At 37.2% G+C, this 16829-nt stretch overlaps 2 protein-coding genes across 2 annotated transcripts in view; one reads left to right on the plus strand and one right to left on the minus strand.

The window, feature by feature from the left end:
- Positions 1-16829, minus strand: part of HHLA2 (HHLA2 member of B7 family) — a 296207-nt gene that overhangs the window by 69445 nt on the left and 209933 nt on the right.
- The window catches only part of GUCA1C (guanylate cyclase activator 1C), a 33408-nt gene that overhangs the window by 245 nt on the left and 16334 nt on the right, over positions 1-16829 (plus strand). The gene's annotated exons all lie outside the window — the stretch shown is intronic.

Consider the following 16829-nt stretch of genomic DNA (forward strand, 5'->3'; position numbering starts at 1 on the left):
AGCACTTGATGCATTCAGCAATGTGTCTCACTGTGCTAGTAATGCTGGCTATTCAGAGATAATGGAAGTGAATCAGAAGTGATTCAGCAGAGAGCTACTGGCAAATAAATGTGAATGGCTGGCAAACAATTTTTAATGTTTTATTCCAAGTACATTTTGGAAATAGCGTACATTCTAATATGTGCTGAATAATTTCTCACCCTTTAAAGGTGGATATTTATTTCTATTTTACATATATATTTGTAATTGGAAGTTTATTTACATTATTCTACATGAAAAATATTTTTAGAGCACTAAGTTTTAGACTGGGTCACTCAGTGTTATTACTTTCAAAATGTGCAACAGGGATACAATGGGATTTCATCCATCACTAGATAAAATGTTTCCATATTGTTTTTGAGTATCTTGTATGGCTAAGGTTGGTATCAGTCTCCCTTTTCCAAAGGCATGTTTGTCTGGATTTAATCCCTCTTCCCAATTTTAACATTCCAAGTGAACCAAAAGCCTCCAGCAGCTGTTGGTTGTGTTGTCATAATTTATTCTTCCAACTAAAAGTTCATTAGATTCCATCCCCATCCAGAAGATTGTGCCTCATTATTCCTTTTTGAGACAAAGAATCACTTTATTCAATAATACAGAAGAAGAAAAGTCATCTGTAATCCCTGCAGAAGCATTTGTCCTTGAATTAAATTAATTTTAGACTGAATTTTCAATAATAAAACAACAATCAAAGTCAACTTCCAGCTTAAAGAAAGGATAGGCCCATTATGGTGTAAAAACTTATTAGTACATGAAATACTTAAGAGCATTATTGTATCAGAAAATTGAGCCCTGAGCTTTAATCTTTCTAGAAAACCAGAATGTGAAATAAACACTTCTGGAAATCAGGCTTCTGTGAGGAAGATAGCATCTCAGTGCAAGACCAACTAGAGGCATCGGGAAACTGGGTACTTGGCATGGAATAAAGAGTGGGAGAGGGTGGGAAGAGGAAAGCGCCAATTAGAATAGTTTTACACCAACAGAAATACTCGTGAGAACTTGTCAGTACTGTTGACATTGGTTCATATCTTTGAAAATACCCATTCTATTCAGTAAATGGTGAAACCAGTACAGGTAGCAAGTAAGATAGGTCACAAGCTTTCAAGGTACAGTTGCTCTTTGCCACCTGTTCCCATTCTGTTTTTTCTAATATTTGTAGCCCTTATAATAGTAAATATGATAGAAACTGTAACTTTTTTGTTCACTTGTTTATAATACTCATACTATTGAGAATGTAGTTATAGAGGATAATTGTTGATTTTTACATGCTTAAAATCAAATAGGTTACAGTTGTAAAGAATAATTTTCCATGTCTAGGTTATTTCCATAAGGAAAAATTATTTTGCCAAAGCGACTAGCCACTCTGTGTAAGGACAAGTCTTGTACTTAGGAAGACCAGAAAAATAATCTGAGGGACAGATTATCTCCCCTTTGATAATAGGCTGAGAGAAATGGGGCTGTTCAGCCTTGAGAAGACTTTTGAGGAAACCTGATAACAACCTTTCATTATCCACAGAGGGGCTATAAGACTCAAATGTATAAAGGAGGACAGCTTTTTAAATATAGGGATGTTTTTCAGTTGGTTGGTTGTTTTTTACAATTATGGATCACAGAAATTTCTTGGTTTAGCACCCAAGGAGCAGCTTGCTCAAGTTAACTGATGAATGTTAAGACATATTCCTTAAACTTGCCAGGCTATACTCACATCAGAGTTCTATTGTTACATGGTTCCCTCTTGCAGTCTCTTATCCCCTTTCTTTGTCAACCCATAATTTTTTAATCACTTGCCATTTTTCAATGAAATTTCAAGATGTAGAAATCTCACCTAATTTGTTCTTAAAGTTGTTTTAAAATTGGCAGCTGGATAGCAGTGACACACCCAGAATAATTGCCTACTCATGCCAAATTCAGCTTATATTCATTGTTTAAGGCAGCAGCTGGCATGAAAAATAATCAGGCATCTTTTGCCTGATGAAAATACAGAGTGGAACTGGTGAGGAGATCTAGCAGGAGAAGACAGTGTATATAAATGTAGGCTTTTGGTTTGCTGTTCCCAGAAGAGCTTGTTTAATTAATGTTCCATGTTAGAAAAAGATGTTTCAATATTTTATCTATTTGGAAGTCTTCCCCCCCATTTTGCTGAAATTAAACAACGATTTGGCCTTTAGAGCTTCATAAAATTCACTATAAAACTGCATATGCTAAGCTTGTAACTTCATTATTTAATGATGAGCTCTAGCTAAAGATCTGATCTTTATTTCCAGTTCTGCAAGATGTTTTAACAATCTGCCATTAGCTACTGTAATCTGAGGCATAGATTTTATTGTATATATGTTTTAATTGAGCTGTTGCAGCAGAAGGCCCAAGTTTCTTAGAAGATAGGGTTGTTAGCTCACATTTAGAATAGCCATATAGAATCATAGGTGGCCACCTGGGCGCTGTGCTGGCTAATGTTCAGCTGAACACTCACCAATAACCCCAGACCCATTTCTTCTACACAGACTTCCAGCCACTCTGCCCAAAGCCTGTAGTGTTGCCTGAGGTTGTTGTAGCCAAAGAGCAGGACCTGGCACTTGGTCTTGTTGAACCTCATCCTATTGGCTTCAGCCCAGCTATCCAGCCTGTCCAGATCCCTCTGTAGGGCCTCGCTACCTCCAGGCAGATCAACACTTCCAATCAACTTGGTGTCGTCTGCAAACTTAACAGAGGGTGCACTCAGTGTTTTCATCCATGTCATCAATAAATATACTGAAGAGGACAGGCCCCAGTGCCGACTCCCAGGGAACACCACTCAGGTTCTCCAGAACACTGTGGGAGACAGTATTGAAAGCTGCTGAATTCAAGGCAGACCACATCAACAGCCCTTCCCTCATTTACCAGATGGGTCACTAGATCATAGAAGGAGATCAGGTTGGTCAAGTAGGACCTTCCCTTCACAACCCCACACTGGCTAGGCCTGATCCTCTGGTTGTGCCACACTTGCCACATGATCTCCCTCAAGACAATCTGCTCCATAACCTTCCCTGGCACTGAGGTCAGGCTGGCAGACCTATAGTTCCTCAGAACCTGCTTAAAACCCTTCTTGTAGATGAGAGTCACGCTGGCAAGTCTCCAGTCTCCTAGGACCTCAACAGTTGACCAGGAATGCTCATAGATGATGGAAAGCAGCTTGGTTATCACCTTCATCAGTTCCTTCGGCACTCGCAGTTGGATCTCATCCAGCCCCATGGACTTGTGCCAGTCCAGATGGAATAGTAGGTCTTTGTTTCCTCCTGAATCATGGGGGTTTATTCTATTCCCCATACAAGACTTCCAGGTCAGAGGGCAGAGTACCCTGACAATAACTAGTCTGACTTTTAAATACAGATAATGTAAGGAAAGCATTGAGAACCTCAGCCTTTTCTTATCCTCAGTGGTCTCATTCCCAGCTGCATCCAGTATTGAATGGAGATTCTCCTTGGTCCTCCTCTTACTGTTAATATATTTGTAAAAGAGTTTCATGTTCCCTTTTACCCCAGTGGACAAGTTGAGTTCAAGCTGGGCTTTTGTCTTTCTAATTTTCTCCCTGCACACCCTAACAAATTCTTTGTACTCTCTCTGAGTTGCCCATCTCTTCTTTCATGGAACATAGATTCTCTTTTTCTCCTGAAGCCTTGGATATACCTGAGATTGTACCATCTGTATCTTCTTGTGGTGGGGAATATTACTAAAAATGTTACATCTACTCTCAGATAAAAGACTGTCAAATTTTTCTCCTTAAGCAATCCATTTATGTAATGTAGAAGCTTAAAAATGCATTAACTGAATTTCAGTGTTTTACAACGGTACAGCTACAAAATATTCAGCTGCAGCACATAGCATCTAGATGAGCAGTAGCTTAGTCTGATTTTTCTCTTACATAAAGTCTTGTGAGTATCTCAGTAGAAACCCTTTAGTAAATAAAATTCCCCTGCACCCTGGGATATATCAGGCCCAGCACTGCCAGCCGAGCAGAGGAAGGGGTTCTGCTCTATTCTGTGCTGTACTGCCTCGCTTCAAGCACTGGGTGCAGCTTTGGATGCCACAATGTGAGAAAGGTGTAGAATGTTGATAGAGAGTCCAAAGGAGGGCTGCAAAGGTGGAGGATAGTCTGGAAGGCAAGATGTGTGAGGTGGGGCTGAGGTCTCTGCGTTTGTTCAGCACAGAGCAGAGAAGACTGAGGGGACACCTCATAGCAGCCTGCAGCCTCTCACAAGGGAACAGGCATGGAGCTGCATTAGGGGAGGATCAGGTGGGGGTTAGGGGAAGGTTCTTCGCCAGAGGGTGTTGAGGCCCTGGAAAAGACTACTCAGAGCAGTGGGCACAGCCCCAAGTGCCAAAGTTTGAGGAACATTTGGACACCACTCTCAGACAGGGTTTGGATTTCGAGTGGTCCTGTGTAGAGTTGGGAGCTGAACTGGGTAATCTTGGTGGGGCGCTTCCAGCTTGGGAGATTCTATGATTCTGTGAAGTCCAGGACCTTTCAAGCCATGTGCCAGTGTTTCATAAGCTTCTCCTTTAGAATTCACACTGGATCTGTTTAGTTTAATGTGATATCTGATCATTTCCTGTGAAGTCATTCTACAGACTTCAGCCAATTTATATAATACAGTGACCTGTTGGCATACCAGCCATGTAAGAGTAGTTGATAGGCGATTTTTATGGCTTGAAATGAGCTTTCTCAGAAATGGTATACTTATACTATTTTTGATCATTATGACTATACTGACACTTCCCTAACAAGAGTGTGACTTATGTGTTGTACAGTCAAAATGCATTTGTCTTCTGAATTCTGATCTTAATGCAAAAATGCAGCTTAAGACTCATTTCTGTGCTCAGCCAAAGGATCTTACTACAAAATGACTCAGCTCTTTGCACATTAGGAGAACCAAGTCTCTCTGCCTTCTACTTCAGTGGAAAATTTGTGCCTTCTACTTGATTTCATCAGCAGAAACTGTTTAGTTCTTAACAGAATAAAGAGGTACGTTTTGTCAGTTTGTGAAAGAGATTACTCATAAATCAAAGTTCTGATGTGTCATAACATTTAAAAATGCCAGAAGATAGTATCGTTCAGACTGTCTTGCCTACTGCAATGCATTTATATTTCAATGTAGAAAATTGCAGAGGTGGCTTGTTTGTTTATTCTAAAGTCTATACGTTATTTTTCTTCTGCTTGAGGACCAGATTTTGTCTATTGCCATGATGGCAGAAGTCACTTGCCAGATCTTTGATGTTACTTAATGAGAAAACAAATTTGGAATATCTTACATTATGTGTTTGGCATTTAGGAGTTGATATTGCAAGGAAATAATGGACATCAGTTTACTGCATACTTCTCTCTGAGCCTAAAATTGCTGGAGGCAGTTATATCAACTTCTTGTTTCTATCATACATGCTTTAAATACTCTAATTTATGTCATTGTATTATCTGAGATTGAGTGAACAGAACAAGTGTTAAATGAATTGTGCAAATAAAGAAATATGATTACACTTCTGTTATTTCTGCTGTTTCAGGATTTATATATATATATATATATAAGGGCATATTCCTAGTTCTTTTTACCTCAAGATTATATGAGAAGTATTTATCTCATTCTTGGGCTACATAGGATCTAAGTTAAATTCAAAGCATGTAGTTTAATTGGAGAGTCATGACAAATTTGCTTTCAATTAAAATATTCCCCTCCTAAATTTTACTAGTACTGATTTATGTACTTTCATTCTCATGTGTGAATTTCATCCATCTTCTTATTTAAATAATCTGATGTTTCCTGTGAGCGATTTTAAGAATATTTGTTTTCACAGAATCATAGAATCACAGAATCACAGGGGTTGGAAGGGACCTCTAGAGATCATCGGGCAACTCCCAACGCCATTCTTATTTTCCTGTATGTTCTGTATGGTCTTTCAGCTGGATGTACATGTTTTCAGCATACACTAGAGTCCCAATATATATTACTAGTATTTTGCAGGATTTGTTTTTCTCCTTGTTTCCCAAAGGGCTGCAAGTAAAGCCATCCAAAAAAGCACACAGCAGCACCATTTAGCTGCTTGTGAAGCATTCAAAGTCATCATATCCAGAGCATTTTTATTGCAAAGTATTGAAAGTTTTGCAAGAATTAAGGCTGCAAACCTAAAGCAGGCTTGTGCACAACAGAAGCAAAAGTCTCATGTTCTGTCTTCAAGACAGCCCCTACAGATGCAGGTTGAGCCCTGGGAACTCACTGAGGTGTCAAGGTAGCTCTGGCCAGAGAGAAGTATATGCTTATTGACAAACCTGCCGGGCTCAGACAGATCACAGAGGATGATCCTATGGAGCTTCTAATTTTACCTAATCTAGATCTGCAGGGATCTTTGAGAGGTTTATGGTAGTTTTACAGCTCCTGTATTGTGGTCCACTTCTAGCTGGCAGCAAGCCAGGGCACATAAGAGCACTGTGCAAGTATTAACAGTGTGGTATGGATGGAGAGGAAGAGTGGACGGTGTTATATAGGCGCCAAAGAATCAGCTGATGAGTTTGCATTAAAAGCAGTCAGTGGCTTGAGAGCTTTATGATCCACTGCCCTTCTGAACAACTTCCTCTTCATTGAACATAAGACAATACTTGGTTGCTGTGACATGAACCTTCAGACAAACAGATATTTTGAGAAAGTGAATCACATTTTATATGAATCAGGTAAGAAACTTTCTTGGACTATTTTCATCATGAAATGTGTATGTTAGGATCCATAGTAGAAGACTTTGGCCTAGTAATATCAAATAAGAAGCGATAGATAACTGTGATTATTTTTTTTCTCATTTCTTTACAGTAGCTCTAAAGCACTGCTTAAATTGAGAAAACTTGATTTGTTGTTTTCTTTCTAATGTCACTGAGGTTGTTTAGGAAAATTGCTCTTCAAAAATCTACCAAATAACATTTGATTCCTTGCAGATAGGATTGACCAAGAGTATTGAAAGCCTCAAGTTCCTCCCTTTTACTGTTGAAATGTATGAATATTTCCTTTTCCATTCCATTTAAAAATTATTTTCCCTACTGCTTCCAAAGTAAAATCTCTTCAGGTTTACTGAGCTGCCTATTTGGATCATTACAATGAATCTATTTTTTTTTTCCTTATCTTATTACTTATTATTATCTCTTTTTATTCTCATTTGGAAAGTTTGTAGAACAACAGCATAGCTCTTTTATTTCCCTGATAATCCCCTGGAAAAAATGAAAACAAAAATCAAGAAGGAATATACAAATCTGAGCAAGAGAGGAAGATAAACTTGAATAATTCCATAAATCATTATTTCCAAGATGGTGTTATTTCTTCTAGAAGAGAAATTGAAAGAACCAGAAGTGCAGTGAAATAAAAAAATAGAGTAAAGAAATAGGATTAGACAAGAATAAGGTAGGTAGATACCAGTCTTCCAGGAAGAGCAATAAGAAAACAGTTAAAGACATATATATATTTAATATATATACCAAAGAAACAAAAACAAGGTACCCATATAAAGAGAGAGAAATAACTGTTCAAAGAGTGGGAAGAAGAAATAATGTCTAATCTCCTTCTGGGGTATTAATTCAAACCCTTATGGAACAGAAATGCAGGTTGCAGAGAAGGAGAATTGAAAAGACAGCAACAAACTCATTCTCCATCAGAAAAAGAGCTGGCTCTGGGACTAAAAACCAAATGGGAATAAATGTGGTAGATTCCTGCTGCAGTGTGAGGCAAAAGAAGAGACCAGGAATGGCATGTTGGGTTATGCCACAGAGCCCACTTTTCCCACAGGCTGAGGAGAGCACTTGGTCAGGAAATGCTCAAGACCAGTTTGCTTAACAGCAATTGCAACAAGCTATTGCACTGATAACTGGAGCCACTAGGAGATGCAAGCTGCTCGATGTCTGCTAGGCTTGGGTAAGGCTTAAGACACCAAAGAGAACATCTCTAATCAAAGCAACAGTACCTAATTAGAGAAGACAACCTCTCCTTTTAATTAAATGTTTACTGATGTCTCTCTCTATTGGCTCTATTTTCCCTCTTCTGAAATGCTTAAGTCAGTGGATTTTTTTTTTATTATTATTTTTTGCTGGTGGGGGAAAAAATTAAGGATGCTTTAATAGATGAAGTTCTTCCAAATAGCTGTGCTGTGTAGGCAGATAAAAAGAAGCAGCAAGGATTTAGAGTTGTTTAAAGAGCTATATGTAACATTATTAACTGGAAAAAATCAATTTGTCTAAGCCAAAATCCTTTATGAAAACAGCCTGTGGCATCAAAATATAATTGGGGTTGGAGTTAATTCAGAGATATAACCCTTAATACAAAGTGTTATGGAGTTCTTGAAAGAAGAATTTATTATCTTAAAATGAAAATGATTTTTTTTTAATAAACTGATGGCCATTACAGGCAATTAAAAATCAAGGTTTCTTTTCTTTCTCCTTTTCTTTTCTTTCTTTTCTTTTCCTTTCTTTTCTTTTCTTTTCTTTTCTTTTCTTTTCTTTTCTTTTCTTTTCTTTTCTTTTCTTTTCTTTTCTTTTCTTTTCTTTTCTTTTCTTTTCTTTTCTTTTCTTTTCTTTTCTTTTCTTTTCTTTTCTTTTCTCTTCTTTTCTTTTCTTTTCTTTTCTTTTCTTTTCTTTTCTTTTCTTTTCTTTTCTTTTCTTTTCTTTTCTTTTCTTTTCTTTTCTTTTCTTTTCTTTTCTATTCTCTTTTCTCTTTTCTTTTCTTTTCTTTTCTTTTCTTTTCTTTTCTTTTCTTTTCTTTTCTTTTCTTTTCTTTTCTTTTCTTTTCTTTTCTTTTCTTTTCTTTTCTTTTCTTTTCTTTTCTTTTCTTTTCTTTTCTTTTCTTTTCTTTTCTTTTCTTTTCTTTTCTTTTCTTTTCTTTTCTCTTTTCTTTTCTTTTCAAAATCAAGTATTTGATTGGCTTTCCTCTACCGCCTCCAATTGTCAGTATATGAATTTTAGGGATTTGTGGGGTTTTTTTTGTTTGTTTGTTTCTTCCATTTGGAGTCAGGGCACTTCACTGGCCTCTCAGATTTTCACTGTCTGAGAAGACTGTTTTCCTTATTTCAGTTCTACTAAGATGACTTGAAAGTAATTATTTAGTAGTCATGATATTGTCCTCAGTCAGAGGCTTCTAGACTTACTAGCATTTCCCTGATGCCCTCTCAACAAAGCACAGCCCAAGCTGTTGCCAGTTCAGGAAAATCAATGAATTTGCAGTACACACAAAAAAACCCTCTTCCTGGACCTGTATGCAGTTCTGTCTTAGGAGGGTACCTCTATAGGCAACTAGAAACTGATGAAAATAAACAGCTTCATGAGGGGCCTCTTATTGTGTTAAGTCCAAATGGGAAGTCTACAGAAAGTGTCAGAGTAGAATAATAGAATATCCCATGTTGGAAGGCACTCAGAAGAATCGAGTCCAACTCATGGCCCCACACAGGACCACCCAAAATCTTGTGTCCAAATAATTGTTAAAACTTTAAAGACAACTGGCCGGAAAAATGGATCCTATGGGAACCCTGCTAGAGACTGGCCACCAGCCTGATGTAACCTGTTATCTTTAAAATATACACTACAGATGGTTCTGCACTAAGTATAAGATGTTATTTTGTTACATGCGATCTGCTGATTATTTATAGACCCTGGTGTGCTGTAGTGTGTGGTTAACCAGATCAGCAATATTTTATCTCTAAGTGCTTAATTTAATGACAAAAAAAAAGAAAAAAAAATAAAGCCTAGGCTAATCTGCATACAAGGTAAGCATAATTGCTTATCTCATCAGCAGCACATATATCATTGTACTATTCTTACAATCTCCATGTCAGGAATAACAGTATATTACAATATATATTACAATAACAGTAGTTATTGTAAATGTAGTACAAAAAGGAATCAAACATAAGAGGCTTCTGTAGATGTATTTTTAAATGGTCACTGCCTTCTGTTTCTGTTTTGAATTTATACACAATCCCAAGGAATTTATTACATGTAGTTAAATAAAAGAAGGCATAAAGTGAACTTTGTTAACTGGCAAAGTAGTGCCACTGCTTGATGAGTGTTTTCAATTAAAGAACGATCGAGCAACTGCACCTTGAATACAGTTTCACCACCACATTCATAATACCCAAGTGATAAAGAATGTGTTCTTTATTATTTTTGTGCCATTTCTTTTATCTAAGTAGTTCCTGATCACTCTGTTGTGAAGACAGAAAGTAAAAAGAGGAGCAACCATATTTTTAACCTATGTCAAAGGAACTACTTTTTTATTAATTTGTAATGAAATTCACATAGCATCACCCCTTTCAAAGCTGATGAGATTTAAAACCATTTTCAGAGCAGGATTAATGAATCTATTTTTGTTTTGCTTTATCATGTTTGCCTACAGAGACAGTTTTGCTTTACCTACAGAGTGTATTTTTTGTGTGTCTCATGTTCTTTCAGTTTTGTAGATGTCTGTTCCGGAACCATTAATCTTTATTATAGGACTGTTATTTTCAGTGCAAATACGTGATCGCCCTGTTACTGGTATGTACTTCTTTCTTAATTCCCAAAATACTGTACAAACTCCAGAAAGGTTCTTTCATCATCAGTTCATTTTGCAACAGATTGCTTATTTGGAATTGCTTCATTGGGCTTCCTTTATATATATATCTATATACATACATGGTGGTCTCCATACCCATTGTTTCAGTGTTTATGAGATGGCTTTGCTATATTAGTTTCTTCAGTTCAGTTCCACATTGTTTTTACTATTTTTTTCTTTATAAAAGTAGAAATGTTCCATTACCATTGGCTTCAGGAATAGGCAATTTCTGTAGAATTTCTATTATCTCAGACCACACTTCGTCTATGAGCTTATTAACTGCTGTCAAACTATGCAGCAGGATATAAATTTTAGCCTTTTTGTGCTCCATAAAACTCACTTCCTGTTTTTTGTCAGGTGTAATATTAGCTATTATATACTGCTCCAGTCCTTCACTAGGGTTGAAGGATGCTGTGGGACTGAACTATAAATCAGATCTCTTTTTCTCTAGGCATTTTTGCTGCCTTTTACAAATATTATAGTTATTATTGAAAACAGGTAATCTTGAAAACAAGTATTAAAGTAAACTTGGAATGATTTAAAAGTAACATTTCCTTATGCAGTTTTGGTGAGAAAGTACAAAATAAGATAAAAGTTTGACTTCTAATGCCCCGTCTTTAAGTCAATGCACAACAGACATCATGGGTATACTTTCCCAATGCTGTTTGAAAGAAAATAGCAGTGGAAGTGTTTGGGTTTTGGTGTGGAATGGTGATAGGGGAGGGAGTGGAGAGGGATCAACTGATGTGGGTGACTCCCAAGTTCTGTTTGCCTAAGTGAGATCCTGGTTTTGCAGAAGGTGATGTGAAGAGATGCAAGAAAGTTGCCAATGAACAAGAGAAGAGTCCCAAGGGGAAGGATAATTCTTAACTAATCTCATCAGTGAAGTTAGCAGCCTAAGTCAGATCCCTGGTGCTCTGTCTTTCTGTGGTATTTGACACAATGGATGTCCACTGCTTTAAATACAGGTTATGATGACTGAGAAAGAAAAAATGAGATTTTTGTCACTCTGTCTTTGGCATAAGGAAGAACCTTTAGGGATCAGAGATGTTCTCTAGTGAAAAGACTGCACTACCACCACTTAGTTTTGCATATATGCTTAGTTCTTTCTACTGAACCAACTTTGTCTGAAGTCATGACAGTGTTTGTTTTCCTGCTCAAACTTCCACAGTTCATGGGCACTTTTGAGGAGTGTGCAGCTTCCTTACCCGTATACCTCACTATATAGTATATGACATTGAATTTCACAATGTTCCTGTGGAAAGAGCTCTAGCAAAACCCACTAAGATCATATAGAATCTCTTTAAAAATAGGTCCAGTGAAATATTGATGGCTCTCTGGCCTGTGTGGGTTAGAAGGGGGATGCTATTTTTCACGAGGCACTCAGCATCTCACTGTGCTCTTCAACTTCACCATGTGATTGTAAATGAAAAGGATGAGTGGGAGTGCCTTGTTCCTCCATCTCTAACATCCTATAGCTTTACACTAGTATTTATAGCCCTAGTAATGCCCCTGAGCTGCTCATCTCCCTGTATAGAAGCTAATCAGCAGAGAAGTATTATTGATACCCAGCCCCTTCCCTGATCTTACAGAGGAAGAAATAATTCAGTTCCTGAAAGCTGTAAAAACAAAAAGCAGGACTACAGCACTGACCAAGAACAAGGGAACTTTTATTTAATCAGCAGATTGAACTGATTCTTGTTAGTGAAACTCATGTAAAATATTCCTCTTTTGCTCAAGATCTATCACTATGCTGATGATCAGAAAGTTGTATTTTACTTGGAGATCACGCTTTGATGGAGCAATACAGTGCAATTGCGCACAAGTGCAAGAGATCACTACCATATCCATGATAAGAAGGGCTTCAAGGAGGAATCCAAAAGACTGTGTTTAGAAAGGCTTAATCCTCCTACATTGGAGATGGAACAGTGAGCTGTCCACTTGCAGTCTCGACTTTTTCATCCTTATTTATGGCATGTAGTATAACTAGTTCTTACAGCCAGTCCAGGATTAGACTTGTTGCTGATTGCTCAGTCAACCACTTTGAGGATCTCCCAGTTTTTCTAGTAGGTATGTTTGTAGTTAGTGGGTGTTTGGATCTTCATGAAACATTATTTGAGTCTGGGCACCTATACTTCTACTTTAACCACATTATGAAATCCCATCTTGTTTAGGACCAGGCATTAAAGGTAATCTCACATGGGTTCAAAGAGTCACTAAATAAAAAGAGAAGCTTAGCCATAAGAGGTTTACTGTGGCCCTTTAAATGCAGTTCTTGCCTGAGTTCTGGTCATGTGCAAGACTCTGAACCTGGGAGACATAATTGTGAATAAAGGAGACATCTGCATAATAATATGGGTGCCAATGAATCTTTACCAGGTGATGGCCCTATCCCAGAGATGCACCATTATTACAGCAAATTTATGAGAGAATGCCCATCTGGGCAACTTAGCCTGCATGAATTCAAGAAACTTCTTGGTCTGCAAGGGCTGGATCCACAGGGAGATATATACATTAAACGAGTGTTTGATATCTTTGATCTGAACCAGGTAAATCTTCTTTTCTTCTTTAATCGTACACTACTGCTTGTGATTTGTAGCCTTCAGGCTTTTCTTTGTGCTGTGTTCACAAAACTGCTGTTGTGGACAGGACTGCTGCTATGGTGCATAGAGGTCAACAAGTAGGACTGTCCTTTGAGGGCTTTGAGTAGGACTCATGCTAGTACTTTTCTAGGGACACTTTAAAAGTGTCAAGAAGCAATTCTAAAAATGAAATATAATTTTCAGTTTACTGGTTATTCTTCTATCCTTTGCTTATCCAGTGCTTGTATGTTTGAGTATATAAATATATTTGTATGATCAAATACAAAGCTAATGAATTTCTTTTTCACAACAATATTAGACAAAGAGGAAAATGTGATCTCCACTTAACCAGTGAAGTGGATCAAAGAAAAATAAATTTGCCCAAAGTACCATATTGAGTGTATGGCAGAGAGGAAAATGTAATTAAGATAAGGAGATAATGCACAGTGTGCAAATTACCAGACTAGACAGACTGAATGAAGAGGTAAAGCAAATTCTCTTGGCTATAATTCCAATTTACCCTCCCTGCTACCGCAATGAGTACTTGTGATTGCAGTTCGCTCTCCCTAATGTAGCTACCTGTTAGGGAGCAGGCAATGTCAAAACTCTGTCCATCTACTATTTGTGTGTAGCATCTTTCATTAAGTGTATATGACCTTGGGCAGTGTGGTTGTAAAGGAAGAAGGTAGAAGATATCTAACAACTGCCTGACTGCCAGACAAATGTGGGGTGTTTTTGAGGTCTGTCCGTGGGACTGTCTTAGGCTGGTAAGTCTTCACTTCAGTGCTGCAGTGTATCTACCAGCACATGCTCTGCAGATTTTTGAGATCTTAAGATTCTGGTTTGATGTAAAAGTGTGGAGAATGAAGTAAATATGGGTTTCAGAGAGAGAATTTGCTCTTGTTTAGTTACCAGGGCAGTGGCCAGACACAGAGAAAATGGCAACACCCCACTAATGGTCACTTCTCTGTATGATGTTTCAGAGTTTTACCACCCTCCTCTGCAAACACTCATCACTCATATATGAAGCAGTAAGGCTGCCAGACAGTGAAGCAACTTTTCCCATGAGAATTAGTGGGCAGATGCAAACAGGAACTTCATAAATGTGTCTTAAACATAAAGAGACAGTACATATCACATGGAGGACTGAGGCAGGAGGAGCCCTGTTGGGACTGTTAGCTGCAGGACATGGTATCTTTTTAGCACAGGTTTCTGGAGCTCTGTCCCGAAAGATCTCAGCCGCTTCATCTGTGTGACTGAACTTGCCTCTTTTACCGGGGACATTCTTGTTACTTCTTTCTGAATGTCACCTATCACTGTCTTTATCCTCATCTTCCTTAGCTGAAACAAGATTGGTCAAGGGGAAAAGATGGAAAAATAGGATAATGGCCAGGAATTCAGTATCTTAGAAAAATTGCTCTGCTACCCATCACATTACTAACATCTGCACTTTTCAGAAATATATCCTTATGAGACAGCAAAGTATGGCTGTATAGCCAATGCAAGAGAAAGTATTTTCTACTACTTTTTTTTCCCCATGTCTTTGTTCTGTGATGATAGGAGTCAGTGATGTAAGAATTATAACCTGAGCCCATGCCAACATTGTATAGAGCTTTACAGATTTGTTGTATTTTTATCTCTATGTGGTATAATGATTGCCTTTCTATTACAGCCTGATTATTATTTTTTCTAATATTGTTAGCAGTACTCTTTTTCTTTATTACCAAGACAGATAACCAATATTTTTAAGGCATAGTTTTAGATATAACAAATATCAATCAAATACTTCTCAAGCATGTGTCTATGATGCTTTTTATGTAGTGAAGCTGGAAATAAAGCAGCCTTTCAGGGCAGGAGAAAGGAATGCTATTATTGATGAAGTAAAATAAGAGGATCTCCTCATTCCACATATTCACTTTTTGTCCTATTCCTTTTAAACAGTTTTTTTTTTTCCTCCACGGGGGATTCTGGTGGAAATGTAAGCTTTCATCCTGAAAAGTGCTTTTAGTTAAGTATAGATACATGCAGAGTGAGTGGTCAATGGAAAGCTTACTGGGAGTATCACACTGGGGCCTCTGGAATGGCAACTACAATTCTACAAATAAGAGATCGTTATGTTCTTTATGTAGAAAATTTAGACACTGAACAATATTAAACAGATGCTAATTTTTCATCTGCTAACAACCTAAGTTAATGCACGTGAACAGTTGCATGCACAGTACACACGGATTTAGAAATAATTTGGTCATTTGGGCTTTTGCCTACGTTCAGTTTCAGCTCAGAATTATAGAAGCTTCTCAAGTTGTAGGTCAAAATTTGATTTCTTGTGCTTTTCACTGTCATCTGGTGCCTTCTAATAAAGGGGTTGTTATCACAGTGAGCATTGGATAATAAATAATAAGTTTTCTTCATATGTTTTCCTTTTTCTTAATAGTATCTTTTATATAGCCATGCAGTTTAGCTAGACAGCTTACAAACTTGAACTTTCTCTCATATTTCCCCTAGCTGACTTTTATAGATACATGACCTGATTTTTCCCTTGACTTTTTGTGGTCAGATAATATTAAAAGTTGAGGGTTTACAATTTAAAACAGTCATGACTTCTAGTGCTGAAGCTATTATATAAAAACATACAATCGGTTGACTGTTTTAAAGTTTATCCAAATCTAAAGAAACTCATTTTGTAAAACTTAATCAAGTACTATGTTGTCGTTTAATCAAATACTATGTTGTCAGAATAATATATTTATTTCTCACGTAGGCTTCTGTTTTCTCACAAATAGGAATCTCCTCAGAAAGCTCTGTTAAAATGTTAGGCCTGAGGTTAATCTACAGTTCCAATTATAGCAGCCTAATGCTTCTTGAGATAAGTTGGGGTCATCCATGCTTAGTGGTATTCCACTGTGAATATGATGGTCAAATGCCCTTAAACAGGCTTTCTCATCTCATCTCATCTATGTTTCCTGTACGCCCAGTTTAAAACCTCTAGCAAGTAAAGTGTGGAATATTAGTCACACAGGAAGCCAGTGAGATTTCTGTGGAAAAAAAATAGTTTGCACCTCCTTGCTAACAATGGTCCTTTCAGTTTTGGTCTGGTACAGACATCTTTCCACTTTTTAGGATTTTCATTTAAACAAAAATTTGCCAATAAACAAGGAAAAAAATATATAGTGGTAGTACAGTAGTGGTTTTCTTCATGACTCATACATTAATACTTATAAGCACAATTTATATCATGGCACTGGCAGTATAGTAAATGATGAGTTTATCTTTTGTCACAGCTTACTAGTGGAAGACTTAAAAAGTAATGTTTTTTTTAAAATGCAAGTGCGACAAAGTTCATTTTTAAATGACATATTTAATTATGCAATTTAAAGGAAAAATAATCACAGCCTTCATTCTTCAGCTATTTGTAATAAGAATTGAAAAATCTCCAACCAAAAACAAATAGCAAATAACAGTAAGCTAAACTCCTGCTTGTTTTATTCTCTCTGCATCTCACTCCAGGTATAACTATCATGCAGCCCTGTTTTTTGTAGCCTAGTGATGAATTTTAGAGAGGAAACAGTTATGCTTATTTAAAGTACTTAAGTAGTTGCCAAATATATTAATGTATACTTGGTTT

This window comes from Cyrtonyx montezumae, unplaced genomic scaffold (assembly GCF_038088225.1).
Source record: "Cyrtonyx montezumae isolate F1298 unplaced genomic scaffold, pur_monq_1.0 scaffold_3, whole genome shotgun sequence".
Taxonomy (NCBI): Eukaryota; Metazoa; Chordata; class Aves; order Galliformes; family Odontophoridae; genus Cyrtonyx; species Cyrtonyx montezumae.